This window comes from Triturus cristatus, chromosome 4_2 (assembly GCF_964204655.1).
Source record: "Triturus cristatus chromosome 4_2, aTriCri1.1, whole genome shotgun sequence".
In the NCBI taxonomy this organism is placed as follows: domain Eukaryota; kingdom Metazoa; phylum Chordata; class Amphibia; order Caudata; family Salamandridae; genus Triturus; species Triturus cristatus.
In genome coordinates this window covers 508,342,785-508,357,131 of record NC_140586.1, presented here as the reverse complement: position 1 = coordinate 508,357,131, position 14,347 = coordinate 508,342,785, and positions in this window count along the sequence as shown.

Below are 14,347 nucleotides of genomic sequence, written 5' to 3'. Positions count from 1 at the left end.
ACATCACCAGAACTTCCACTAACTTTGAAAGAGATCTCTTCCGTAAACCCACAGACAGGAACAATACCCTTCACTTTCACAGCTTCCACCCCCTACCGCTCAAACAACACCTTCCATACTCACAAATGCTCAGGATCAAAAGAATTGTTTCCAACCCAATCAGATCCAACATACAAACGGACACCCTAATGAATAGATTCAGATCTCGAGGATACCCTGATCAGGTATTGCATGAAGCACGAAAACGATCATCCACGAACACCCGCAGTGAACTCTTGAAGCCTCAAATCAAAGACCCAAAAAACCAAATCACCATAGTTTCCAAATATTCAACTCTGAGTAATTCATACAAACGAATTATTCGCAAACATTGGCAACTCCTCACATTGGAACAAGACTTCAATCACATATTTGATGAAACTCCCATATTCGCTTTTACTAGGAACAAGAACTTAGGGGAACTTCTACAACAAACGCAACCAACCATCCAACAAACAGTAAAAGGCACAATTCCATGCCTAAACTGCAACAACTGTCATAATATCATCAAAGGCACCTATATAACACATCCCCTGAAAGGACACAAAATCAAAATCAGAACAACAGCCACTTGTGACACCAACAACGTCATATACATGCTTAAATGCCCATGCGGCATGGTTTATGTTGGTCAAACCGAACGAAAAATCAAAGTCAGACTAAACGAACACAAGTCCAACATAAGAAACAAACAAATGAAGTCTACAGTTGCCCAACATTTCACCGAAGCCAAACACTCAATAAGCCAATTAAAATTTTGCATTCTGGAAACTATCGAGAAAAAAGAAGGGAGAGATAACCACAACTTCCTTCTACAACGAGAGAAAACCATTGGATTTACCTATTGAACTCTATGAAGCCTAAAGGAATGAATGATCGCACAGAATTTTCTTGTTACCTTTAACATGTCAGCATCCAGAGTAGCATTATCCATTAACATTGTTTTACCCAAACCATGCTCTGTTCTAAAATGTTGTCACTGCCCTCAAACACGTTACGTTTTTTCTTCATTCAATCTCCTTCTTTGTTTTCACCTTTTCACTCTCAACCCCCTTACATCTTTCCAAAACCTATTCATGATACAAACTCACTTTAATCCTTTTCTATTTGCATGTTACCTCGTTCTAATTACCATTTTTCAATTTTAATGACCACGTTAATTTGTACACATATTTTAATCTCCACATTACGTTCTTAGTCCTTCTTCTAGATCACATCACCATTTATCACCAACTTATAGTCTGTTTTCACTCTTTGACCCATTAACCTGTATCACGTGATCACGTCTTCGTTTTTTAAAAACTCACGCACCAATCCAGATCACCACTTCACCATTGAATCCACGCTTCTGAATCCCGTATACGCGGTAAGAGAATACGCATTTAAACATCGGCGCACAATGTAACTTTCTTGCATGTTTAGCAACATTGTTTATACACGGTTACTCTACCGGCACACTCGGCAGGAGAATACACATTTAACCACTGGCGGAAAACGTAATCTAATTTCTCGCACGTTTAGCAACATTGTTTCCACACGTTAACTCTAACAGCTTCGCATTAACTGCACGACACCTCATTATTAGTACCGGCACAACCTGCAACGACGCGATAATTTTGAATTCACAACCTAAGGCACTTTACTCTCTTTGTTATTTGTTAACACCACAAACGCGCTAGTTACACCCCATTTTTGTTACCTTTTACCGTTTACTCACGGGCACTCGTTTATACTTTTTCACAACTATTACATAAATCACTCAGCTTTACCGTTACCATCTCTTCATGTCATATTTCTATCGTCACTCGACGCTTTTCTAATAACCCACGCTTTACCTTTCTCTGTTTATTCTTCCAGTCATATACATTGCATTACATCCTCGTTTTGTATGAATGTCGTATATTGTATATTCACTATGTATATAATTGCTTGTAGATCTCCCCTGATGAAGGAAAATTCTGCCGAAATGCATTGGGAACAATTATGGGAATGATCATGTTTATTGTGATTTACAACGGAACTTTCGTCAGTCAAGGAGTAAATATGCTGTCCGTTTTTCTATGAATGAATAGAAAACAATAAAAACTTTACCTTGAAAATATTTCAACTTGTGATGAACTATCTTCGCCTAACAAATTAAGAACCACACCTGCGGCAATCAGCCAGTGCCTGGGGGACACACCCCATATTATTGGGGGTGCTTTTCAAAAAAGTGGGGGCAACATAAGAAGCAGATCCTACTCTCCTACACCTCCCCCCAAATGCAGGGACACTAAACTAACCTTCAACAGTTAAGTCTTCGTGTTCGAAGTGGAAATACCTTGAGAGTCCATGTCCATTGGCATGTTGGGTTCCAGGACTATGTTCCACTGTATAGTCCATCCCCTGTAGGGAAATGGACCACCTTAAAAGTTTTGAGTTTTCACCTTTCATCTGTTTAAGCCATAGGAGGGGCTTGTGGTCAATCTGAACTATGAAGTGAGTGCCAAACAAGTATGGCCTCAGCTTCTTCAGGGCCCATACCACAGCAAAGGCCTTCCTCTCTGTAGCTGACCACATTTCTCTCTAGGGGTCAGCCTTCTGCTAATAAAAGCTACTGGCTGGTCTTGACCTTCATCATTCAGTTGAGACAGTACAGCTCCCACACCCATCTCAGAAGCATCTGTTTGGACAATGAACTTGTTGGTGTAGTCTGGACTCTGTAAGATGGGGCAGTGCACATAGCCTGCTTTAGGTCTTCAAATGCCTTTTGACAGCTAGCTGTCCACTGAACCTTTTTGGCATTTTCTTTGAGGTAAGATCTTTTAAGGGGTCGCTATGGATCCATATCCCCTCACAAACCTCCTATAGTACCCAGTCACGCCTAAGAAGGCTCTCACCTGTGTCTGGGTGGTTGGAGCAACCCATTCCATTATGGTTTGGATTTTGCTCTGTAAAGGCTGAACCTGGCCCCCAACTACAAGGTGGCCCAGGTACACAACCTGGCTCTGTCCTATCTGGCACTTAGTGGCCTTGATAGTGAGGCCTGCTTTCTGCAGAGCCTCCAAAACATTTCTGAGGTGGACCAGGTGATCCTGCCAGGAGGAACTAAAGACAGCAATGTCATATAGATAAGCTGAGCAATAAGTTTCCATCCCTGCCAGAACTTTGTTCACCAACCTCTAAAAAGTGGCAGGTGCATTTTTCAATACAAAGGGCATCACCACAAAGTGGTAGTGCCCACTAGGGGTCGTAAATGCTGTTTTGGCTTTTGCATCATCAGCTAACCTGATCTGCCAGTAGCCAGCTGTTAGGTCAAATGTGCTGCGATACTTGGCTGAGGCCAAAGTATCAATTAGCTCATCTGCCCTTGGATTAGGATAGGCATCAGTCCTGGTGACTGTATTGAGGCCTCTGTAGTCTACACAATACCTCATTTCTTTCTTACCACCCTGGGTATGAGGCTTGGGTACTAGGACTACTGGGCTAGCCCAGGGGCTATCTGAAGGCTCAATTACACCTAACTCCAACATTTTCTGGACTTCAGTCTTGATACAGTCCCTGGCATGGTCAGGTTGCCTGTAGATTTTACTCTTGACAGGCAGACTGTCCCCAGTGTCCACCTCATGGGTGCACCAGGTAGTCTGCCTAGGGGTCAGGCTAAACATATGTCTGTACTGTTGCAGAACTTGTCTGCACTCAGTTTGTTGATGGTCAATGAGGCTGCTTGCCACAGCAACACCATCTACTGACCCATCATCAGGGTTCTGTGAGAGCAGGTCAGGGAGAGGGTCACTCTCCTCCTCCTGCTCCTCATCAGTTGCCATGAGCAAGCCCATGTCAGCCCTGTCAACATATGGTTTCAATCTGTTGACATGGAGCACCCTCAGGGGACTCCTGTGAGTTCCAAGAATTACCAGATAGGTGACTTCTCCCTTTTGCTCAACTATTGTATGGGGGCCACCCCACTTTTCTTGGAGGGCTGCTGGCGCCACAGGCACCAACACCCACACTTTCTGTCCTGGCTGGTACACAGTCAGCACAGTCTTTAGGTCATGCAAAGCTTTTTGTAATTCTTGGCTGGCCTCCAGGTTTTTGGTTGCCTTCTTCATGCATTCGGCCATCCTGGAGCAGAAACCAAGTACATAGTCCATCACATCCTGTTTGGGGGGTTTGAGAGGTAACACCCAGCCCTCTTTTACCAAACATAATGGACCTCTTACAAGGTGTCCAAACAGAAGCTCAAATGGGCTGTAACCAACCCCCTTCTGTGGAACCTCTCTGTATGCAAGCAAAACGCAGGGAAGAAGAAGTCCTTTAATCATTCCCTTCAGGATTTTGTTGAAACGCTCAACCAACCCATTGCATTGTGTGTGATAGGGGGTGGTGAACTTATAAGTTACACCACACTCCTTCCACATTGCTTTCAAATATCCTGACATGAAGTTTGCATCTCTATCAGAGATGACCTCCTTTGGGAAACCCACTCTGGAGAAAACTCCAATGAGGGCTCTTGCCACCACAGGGGCAGTGGTGGTCCTTAGGGGTATTGCCTCTGGGTACCTGGTGGCATGGTCCATTGCCACTAGGATAAATCTGTGCCCAGATGCAGTTGGGGGGTCAAGGGGACCAACAATGTCAATCCCTACCCTTTCAAAGGGTACCCCCACCATAGGTAGTGGTTTTAGGGGGGCCTTTGTTTTGCCACCTGCCTTGCACTGGCTTGACAGGTGACACAGGAGCGACAGAACTCCTTTGTGTCTTCTGACATATGTGGCCAATGAAAATGTGGAACAAGCCTGTCCCAGGTCTTGTTTTGGCCCAAGTGACTTGCCAAAGGGATATCATGTGCTAGGGTCAAGAGGAACACCCTAAACCTATGAGGTATTACCAACCTCCTGGTGGCTCCAGGGGTTGGATCTCTACCCTCAGAATATAGGAGTCCCTCATCCCAATAAACTCTATGGGACCCACCAGCACTCCCAGCAGCCTCAGCAGCAGCCTGCTGTCTGAGGGGTTCAAGAGAGGGGCAGCACTGTTGCTCCTTACTCAGATCTTCCCTAGAAGGGCCCCCTGCACCCAATAACTCAACCTGATCAGGCTCAAGTCCCTCTGGGGCAGTTCCTTCTTCAAGATCTGCTTCTCCTCCCTCAAGAGGTGAATGTTGGATCTGAGACGGGGAGAAGGCACTGCCTTAACCCTACTGCTCCACTCCTTGGGAAGCATCTGGTCCATGGTTCCAGGATCCAGAGCTGGTTCAGTGCTATGCATTTTGGCTTGTGACCTGGTCACAGAAAATACCTCTGCAGGGAGGCCCTAACATCTCAGCATGAGTCCATAACTCTACTTCAGACCAGGCTGAAGTCTCAAGATCATTGCCCAATAGACATTCCACAGGGAGGTCTGCACTGACTACCATCTTCTTGAGGCCAGTTACCCCTCCCCAGGAGAAATTCACAAATGCCAGACTATGGTTGGTCCTGACATTGCTTGCATTGGTCACCTGGTACATTTCGCCCAGAAAGATCTGTCCAGGGTCCACAAGATCCTCTGCCACCATGGTGACACTAGCACCTGTGTGCCTAAATGCCAAAGCCCGTTTGCCATTTATTACAGGCTGCTGTTTGTATTTGCCCAGATTACTGGGGCTCACTAGGAAGGACATATCAATGTCTCCATCACAAATCAGCAATGCCTGAGTGGGTACTCTGACTAAGCCAGAGTCCACTTCAGAACCCAGGGTCAACCCTACTATACCCTTATTCTGTGTACCACCTCCACCAGTAGCTTAACTAGGGGGAACAGTTGCCTTAGGGGCAGGAGTGGTGGCGGTTTGATCTTTGGACTTGTTACAATCAGAAGTCCAGTGCCCTTTCTGTTTACAGAATTTGCACCAGGGCTTCTTTTGGCCTTTTCCCTTGTTGGATTGTGACTCCCCACCAGATGCAGATTTTTGGGGCCCTTGTGAAGACTTCTGATCTTTTGACTTATCCCCACCTTTCTCAGACCCTTAGAATCCTGCTTCTTTGTGTCACCCCCTTGGTTCTGGGTTTTCTGCCTCACCCTGGTTCTGACCCATTTGTCTGCCTTCTTTCCCAATTCTTGGGGAGAGATCAGATCTGAGTTCACCAGGTATTGATGCAACAACTGGTTCTGGCAATTATTAAGGATCTGTTCTCTCATCATTAGATTATACAATCCCTTGAAATCAGCAACCCTACTGCCAACCAGCCAACCCTCCGGAGCCTTGGTTGCACAATCTACAAAGTCAGTCCAATCCTGAGTCTGTGACTTTTCGGTGTCTCTGAACTTCAACCTGTACTGCTCAGTGGTTAAGCCAAACCCATCTATCACTGTACTCTTCAGGACTTCATAGTCATCAGCATCCTCTTCTCTAACAGTGAGGAGCTTGTCTCTACCTTTATCTGAAAAGGAGAGCCACAAGATTGCTGCCCACTGCTTTTGGGGGAACTGTTGTACTCTACAGGCCCTTTCCATAGCAGTTATCCACTTGTGGATATCAACCTCACTCTGGTAGGGAGGAACAACCTTGCTCACGTTCCTATGGTCTGGAATATATTCTCTGCCTCTAGGGACACTGTTGCTGCCATCAGGGGGTTCTAACCCCTCTCTTCTAGAAGCTCTCTAGAGCTCAAAGGCTTCTCTTTCTAATGCCAAATGCTTGGTTTTGAGGGCAAATCTTGCTTCCTCATACTGCAGCAGTTTGTACATTCTGTCAGAGCAGGTCTCCCTTCTAGGAAAGTAGGAGCTCCTCTGGTGGACAGATTCTCTGCCAGAGTGATAGGAGTGGTCAGACTCCCTAGAAAGGGACCTATGCCTTTCATCCACTCTGTCAGTTCTCTTAGGGAGAATTCCTCTGTCCTTTTCAGACCCTTGGGGATCTGGCCCTTCAACCACAGAGTCTTGGTCATCTTGATGTTCATCATCTGACCCAGACACTATAATTGACCCACTCACTGATTCAGACCCATTAGCTCCTGGAGCTAATCTAATATCATCTGCTGTCAGCAGATCTATCAGGTGCAGTGTGGAGGGACTCTGTCCTAGCTTCAGGTGCCTTGCAGCACACATGGCTTCCAAGTCAGAGAAAGTTATGTCCTTATACTGAGGGTGGGTGGACCCACTGGTTCCAACCCTTAAGGACATTCTAGTGTTGTGCAGTGTTGTACTACCTACACTAGTTTGTGGCCTACTGATCCTAGCTTGAGCTGTAGAAAGGGTGTGCTATCCCTTGGCACACAGCTCTAAGTTCAGTAGAACTTATTGATACTAAGCTTGACTTTATATGTACCTTGAGTACCTATAGTGGTTTTCAGTGAGTAATTCAAATAGAGATTTTCTGGTAAAACAATAGCAAGCTGGAATCCCACACGCTGCCCACCAAGGTGAGAAGTTGGCCTGGTATATGCTGTTCACTAGTTAAAGTGGACACCTTGCACCAGTACAGTTCAACTCTTATGGTAGTAGGTTTAAGACAACCTTTAAAGAAAGCTATCCTAGTGGTAGCTAAGTCTTGGAAGGAATGTAAAGCAGCTTGATTTACCACATAATCTCTTGAATTACCAAATGAAAGGACACCACACAGGTATATATATCAAATATACATGTATTAATTATTAAACAACTCTCTTCTAATCTCTTTACGAGATTAGAAGGCAGGAACATATGCACAAACAATGTTTCACAATAAGTTAAGCACAAATATGACTGGGGCCCTAGGGGCGTACCAGACCATATACTAAAAAAGAGACTTAGAGATAACGACTTGCAAATGGACAAGGCCTAGGGCCTTCAGAAGTGTTGGGGCCTCACGAAACCACCCAAGGCAGGTAAGTAAAGGACCCACGTGGGAAGAAATGCAGTGTGTTAACACAGCCGCAAATCCCCGTTGACTTCAATGGTGCAATGCGGGTATAAAATTAAGCCACGAGGTCCAGGAGGAATCGACGATGACCAGGAGCTGGATTTGGCGTGTCACACGAAGTCTGCAGCTTACTGCAGTGTCGGTGACCAGGTTGGAGCCAACAAGCCTTGGTAACAGCAAATCTCATGGAAAGGACAAAAAGTCAGTGGTGCAGACCAGCAAGGTCTGGGGGACACACACAGCGAGGGTAAGTCAGGGCAGGCCTGGAACAACCAGGGGAGCCCTTTGGAATTGTAGGAAAGTCTTCAGGGGACCCACAAGCCAGCCGGCAAGGGATTGCAAAGACGCCTCAGGAGGCTCCACTCAACAGGGGTCCACGGTCACTCAGGATGGGGTAGGCCTCGGATCTTTGGAGAGTTTCCTGCTAGAGGCTTGGACCATACATGGCCCAAAGTACAGGTTTGTAGAACGTCGGGAAGGGGTTGCACTTGAAAATAGTGCACGGTATCCAGGGATTACGGTTCCTCATCACTCGTGGGGTCCACTTGCCTCAGTATCGCTGGGGACTCACGATGGCCTTGGAGAAGTCAGGAAATCCTCTTCCTGGGCTGCAGGGACTTCTGATTCCGGGCAGGAGCATTGGAGTTTGCGACCATGGATTGCAGTTTTTGGTGCCTGCCAAGCAGGGGAGTCACTCCTTGACTCCAAGGGAGATTCTTCAGCCTTCCAGAGGTAGTGGAACATCGAAGGTCCGGGATTCATCTTCAGAGCGTCATCCAGGGTATCTAGTTTGCAATGGCAAGGGTTCCCTAACTTATACTGGAAGGAAGGGAGGGACTAGCTCTATAACCCCACCTATGGGAGAGTCAGGGGAGTGGCTGGCCAAACCCACTTCCCTTTGTCCAGTTTCGTGCCAGAGCAGGGGCTGGTAGCCCCTGAGCCGGTTTTAACTGGTGCGTGCACAGAGGAGCCTAATGCTCCCCCAGTGCAGGACTTCAAAGCACTCTAGGAGTGCACCCACATAGCCCCAATGCACTAAACCCTGTCTGGGAGGTGGTCACACCTCCCTGTGACAGAATACCTATTGTTGGGCTTCCTCCACTGCGAGTTTCGGTCATCAGCAGGAGGGCAGCCCAGTGTCTGTGACTGGTGGCATCCATTTTGTGATGCCAGGGCTCTTCAGGATTCTACCGCATTTCCACAGTAGGTACATGTCTATCCCTCTAGAAGGGTGGGATCATACTCCCACGCTAGTTACTGGTGTGGGGGTATGATTCCAAAGCGTTTGACACCAAACACAAAATGTTTTGATGAGCCATTCCAAAGTTAGCATTTACCGCAAGGTTATATTGCACTTAAGAGTATATGGTTTGATCGCATTCACAAACAGCCCTAGAGAATGGACTCTGAGAGCTGCAGAAGGGCCCTGCTCAGGCAGAGGTACACCCTCACATGGAAACCAAGCACCCTGTCCTCAGGATTGGTAGGGCCTGCTTTAGGGGTGACTGATAGGTTTAAATGTGTGTGCAGGAGAAATATAGGGAACCTACATCCCAGTGAGGAGTGCTAGCACCACCTCACCCAGGCTGCAGTAGCAGGCCTGTGGTGTCAGATTTAGTCTGCTTCCCAGGGGTGGCATAATACATGCTTCAGCCCCTGGTAGGCCTGTGAAGTACCTATGCCCTTGGTACCTAAGGTACCATATACTAGGGACTCATAAGGTACCACAGTATCCAATCACTAGTGCACCTAATATGCACTCCATGTTGTTTAGAGAGAACAGAGAGGCTGGGGCCCTGATTAGCAGGGTCCCAGCCAGACTATAGCCAGAAACCAGTGTAAACAGCAGAAAAAAAGTGGGGGCAACATTAGAGGCAGATCCTACTCTCCTACAGAAGGTATTGTTGGGATCGTATGCCATTATATTTTGCAAATGTTATTTCAGAATTCTCCCCTTTATGTTAACACACAGGGGTAGCATGGCTATGTCTGGATAGTGGTGGTGAGATTACACCTTGTTTCTTGCTCCTTATTGCCTCCTGTACCAGTTGTGTTAAGCTAACCCCTAGCACAGCAGAATAATTAGCACATGTTTTTGGTTCTAGTATTGTTCTAAGACTAAAAATAGGGTATGGGGTAGGATCAGTGAGTCCTTCAGTTGAATGTCAAAAAATGGGAGGCGTTGGTGGTACTTCTCATAGGGTGGGGGGTTAAGGGTTAAAATGGTTACCAATTTGATACAAGATATCACAGGAAAGGGGCACACAGGTGACATTGACTGACAGGTGGAGACATGTTACACATCACTTAGGAACAGCTCAGTCCCAATGCAACCTAGGAACATCATGGATAACACACTTAGGATAATAACATGTTATGTTGAAGACCTAGCGCAGACCGACAAGCGACAGAGAATATATGCATACCTTAAAAGATACCGTATAGCAATAGCACTCTTTCAGGAGACTCATGTTTGGGGACATGGAAAAAATGGAGAGGCACGCTAATCTGGCTAGCCCGGGGAGTAATGTTCCGACATACTAGCCATGTGGTTGATCCTGATGGGCGATATGTCATACTGTTTAATCTCAGTCTATTCACAGTTCTTCACCAACCTAATTATGACTACACTTTGAACTAATGATATTATACTGGCGGGTGATAGTAACTGCCTGTTAGATCTGGTCCTGGACCGCGATCCTGTTAGACTAGAAATGTTCACGTTTGCACAATGCCCTATGTAAGTTAGCATTCACTGCACCATTTCTTTACAGGCACCATTTGAGGCTATTCAAAACTGATCTAGTTTAATTCCAAGAAATGCTCCACTAAAAGTTTTGTTTCTGCCATGTGAGACTTGTTCCCGTAGTGAGTACACTGTTCCTGTTAGGGCATACCTTTCTCACTAGATAGAGGCCCTCTCCCACTAGTCTGGTGACAGGCCCGAATGGACGACCTTGGAATTGAGATACTTTGTAAGTGACAGAACAGCTGAAACTGTATTTTACTGTTTAGCTGCACCTGCCTGAAAAATTCCACTGTGGACTTGTTCTATCCCTGTTGCAAAAGATATATAATGTATCTTTATGCTTGTCGATTTCAGTCCCATCTGCAGCACTCATAGCAACTGAGGAGACCGGGCTCCGCTCTGAGTGTATATGAATAAACAAATTGTATTTGCTACTGTCTGACCGACTATTCATTTGTATGGAAGACCAAGAAAAGGTCATTAGTGACCCGGTAACCCTAATCGGGTCACTTCCTTCAGTTGGCGCCCAAACAGAGACTCAGTGATTGATCCATCCCCTTTCTGCAGATGGGGGGAGGTCAAAAACATTGTCGGGTTGGACTGACGGCTCAGGGATCCCTGCAAGAAGAGTATTATTTGCTCGCAGCTGCTTCTTCTGTCCTGCCGGATGGTGCCTCACACACTGGTCATCCCAACGGGAGTCCTGAACAGTGAAACCCTTGGATCTGACCATTTGGTCTGAAGAGTCTGCAGTGGAGAACTGGTTCATTTGTACTACTGATATCAGGTGAGTTTGATTTGGTTCTTTGTGGATATGATACCACTGTGGTTTGAGTTTAGTACGGTCTGAGGACTGTTTGATGAAAGGTACTTGGAAATACTTTGCCAGGTAAAAATAACAAAATGCCAGTTTTCAGTAAAAGTTGGAATTTGTGTTATCCTTGTTGTTCTGCAGTTGCTCGATTGGAAGATGCTCAGCCGGCATCCTGAAGGCAGCCCTAATTTTGATATGTAAGTGAAACATGGTCTTGGCCCTATTATGTTTAGTACATTATGGCACAAATATACGAGGGACAATGTTGAGTTGCAGTGCCCGTTTATGGGCACTTTTGATGAACAAAAAATTGGGTTTCTACAGGAGCAGTTATTTAAGAAAAGAAGTAGACACTCCATGTTTGACAACCTTAGGACTTGGCAGAAGGAGGCTAGACAGAGAGGGTTAAAGTTGGAAAGAGATGCACTGAAGGGAAAAATGCAAACATTAACGTAGAAAGCTGTGGCATATGATAGAGAAAAACAAGAGTCCGGAATTGAACGTGAAGATAGGAGATTTCAGTTGCATATTGATAAGTCTTATTTGGCCAAAGAAGAAGGCGATACTTTCATAGAGGAGTTGTTAGATACTTGACCCCCGCCTCCTTATGCCGCACAGAGAATATATCCTATTGTCCCATTACAGCCCCAACAGTCAGTTTCATCTATTCTGGTTGCTCCAGTGTCTACGGCTGTTATTTTGACAGCTGCGTCCACGGCGCCATCCACTCCTTCTTTGGCCTCGCCATCTTTTACAACTGTGACTCCTAGTACACCTACTGTTTCAACTCCTGTATCTTTTGTTCTTTCTCCTCCGGTGCAACCGTTAACATCAATTGTGCCTGTTACCTCCGTTGCTTCTCACTCTATGGTTTTGTATCCTCCGACGACTTTGAATGCTGAGACTCGAGTAGATGGGCTTGAGACTAGAGATTGGACAAAATTCAAGGAGAAAATGGGCCCGTTAGTGCGATCTGGGATAGGGGATGAAGAGAAACAAGTAATGGCTGACCAGGCTGCGCGGTGGGCTTGTAATGTGATTTATGGTGTTGAGGATGTTTGGCAAGTTATGTGAGATTTTGAACCCTTTTTACAGCAACATGCCCTTAAACATATATCTGCTACATTGATTAGTCTTTGGAAAACACACACTGGGACAGAAGTGCCCCAATTTTTTATAATATTAGAGATAGTGTATATGTTACTGATTTGGAGCCAGGCCAAGTTTTTGGGAATGTTACAACTCTCGTTGCCTATAGGGGTATACTTCATGAGAGAAGCCCTACTCCGGTAACTCAGTGTCCGATGCTTGAGGTCCATCCTATTAATCACCCAGAAATACCTGAGTAAATGGATCAGTGTGGTACTGTTTTTAGACCAGCTGTAGCAGCCCGTTTCCAGGAACAATGGAAAAGGAGTGAGGTTTTAGCCCTTAAGACTCATTTGCCTGACCCTAGGAAAATCCTACAGCTTATTATAAAGAATTAACAGAGGCTGCCTCTTCTACTGTAATGACTCTTGCTAATATTGAAATGCTTTTTGGTCTCCTCGTTCCAGTTCATGTTTGGAGACAGGTTCATACTCAAGATCATGTCACAGAGTTGGCTGGTACATGGGATGTGATTAAAGGATGGGATCAAGAAAGGAAACCAGGTGATAAACCCCGGGCCAAGATACTTGCTTTGCCAAGTCGTATTATTACATATATGCATTCACTTATTTCACCTAAGAAGGTAAGCTGGGACAAATTGACACCTTGTTGTCAGAAGAAGGATGAGAGAGTGTCTGATTTCTTTACCTGGTTCGAAGATACTCTTTTGGACTATAGTGGGCAGGATATGTCTATTCAGAGAGTAATTTGATTGTTTGTTGATAGGTTTATTTCTAACCTTCTTCCTGAAATTATGACTTGTTTACAGGTGTCTGAGAGTACTTGGTCCACATCTTCCCCCTCTGTTATTTTGAACATGGCTTAGTATTATGAACACCAGGAACAGGAGGAATACGATAGGAATGATAAGAAACATAAGGATTTAAAAATGAAGGTGTTGTTACAGCAAGCGTTTAGAGGAAATAGTAAGGGATGAGGTGGTCCTTCCAGACAGCTTCCACATGCCAGCAGGCAGCCTTCAACGACACCTTTAGGGCCAAATCAGTGTGCCTATTATAAGGAGGAAGTTCATTGGAGTAGCCAGTGCCCTGTGCTTTTACAGAAAGTTGTGGCTCTTAGAGGGCGATGTTCTGGTGGGAGAGGTCTTGGAACAGAGAGAGTTCAGAATGCTACTGTTTCACAGGGTTGCTCTGCTACTAATTTCTTTTACGACCCTTGTGATGGCCAGTATTATCATGATGATTACAATATGGATGAGGTGACATGTATGTCTTATAGCTAGGATAGCTAGGACAGTCAGGGACAGGGTGAGGGGCCAGTTCAGATATCTGTAGATCAGCACGGTCCTTATGTCATAGTGGATTTGCAAGGCTCGACTAAGGAATTTTTGGTGGACACAGGTACGACAAAGAGTTCTGTTTCTCAGCATATGGTCCCTTGGGCAGCTCTGTCTGGCCACAATAATGTTTTGGTAGGTTTTTCAGGAGTACCGGTTGTAAGCCTGATTTCACGCCCTCTTGCATTGACTATTGGTCCTTTAACTGTGGGATCTCCGTTTTTTATTGACATCGAATTGTGGTGAAAATTTGATGGGTTGGATTTGTTGACGAAGTTGCATGCTACTATCTATTGCTCTCCTGCAGGTTTCTATATTACTATGGGTCCGGATGTGAGTACGAAACAGTGTTTGTCTCAGGATGCACCCCTCCCAGCTGAATTTGCTGACGACCCCCCACTCTATGGGCCACAGGTGACACGGATGTAGGGCTGT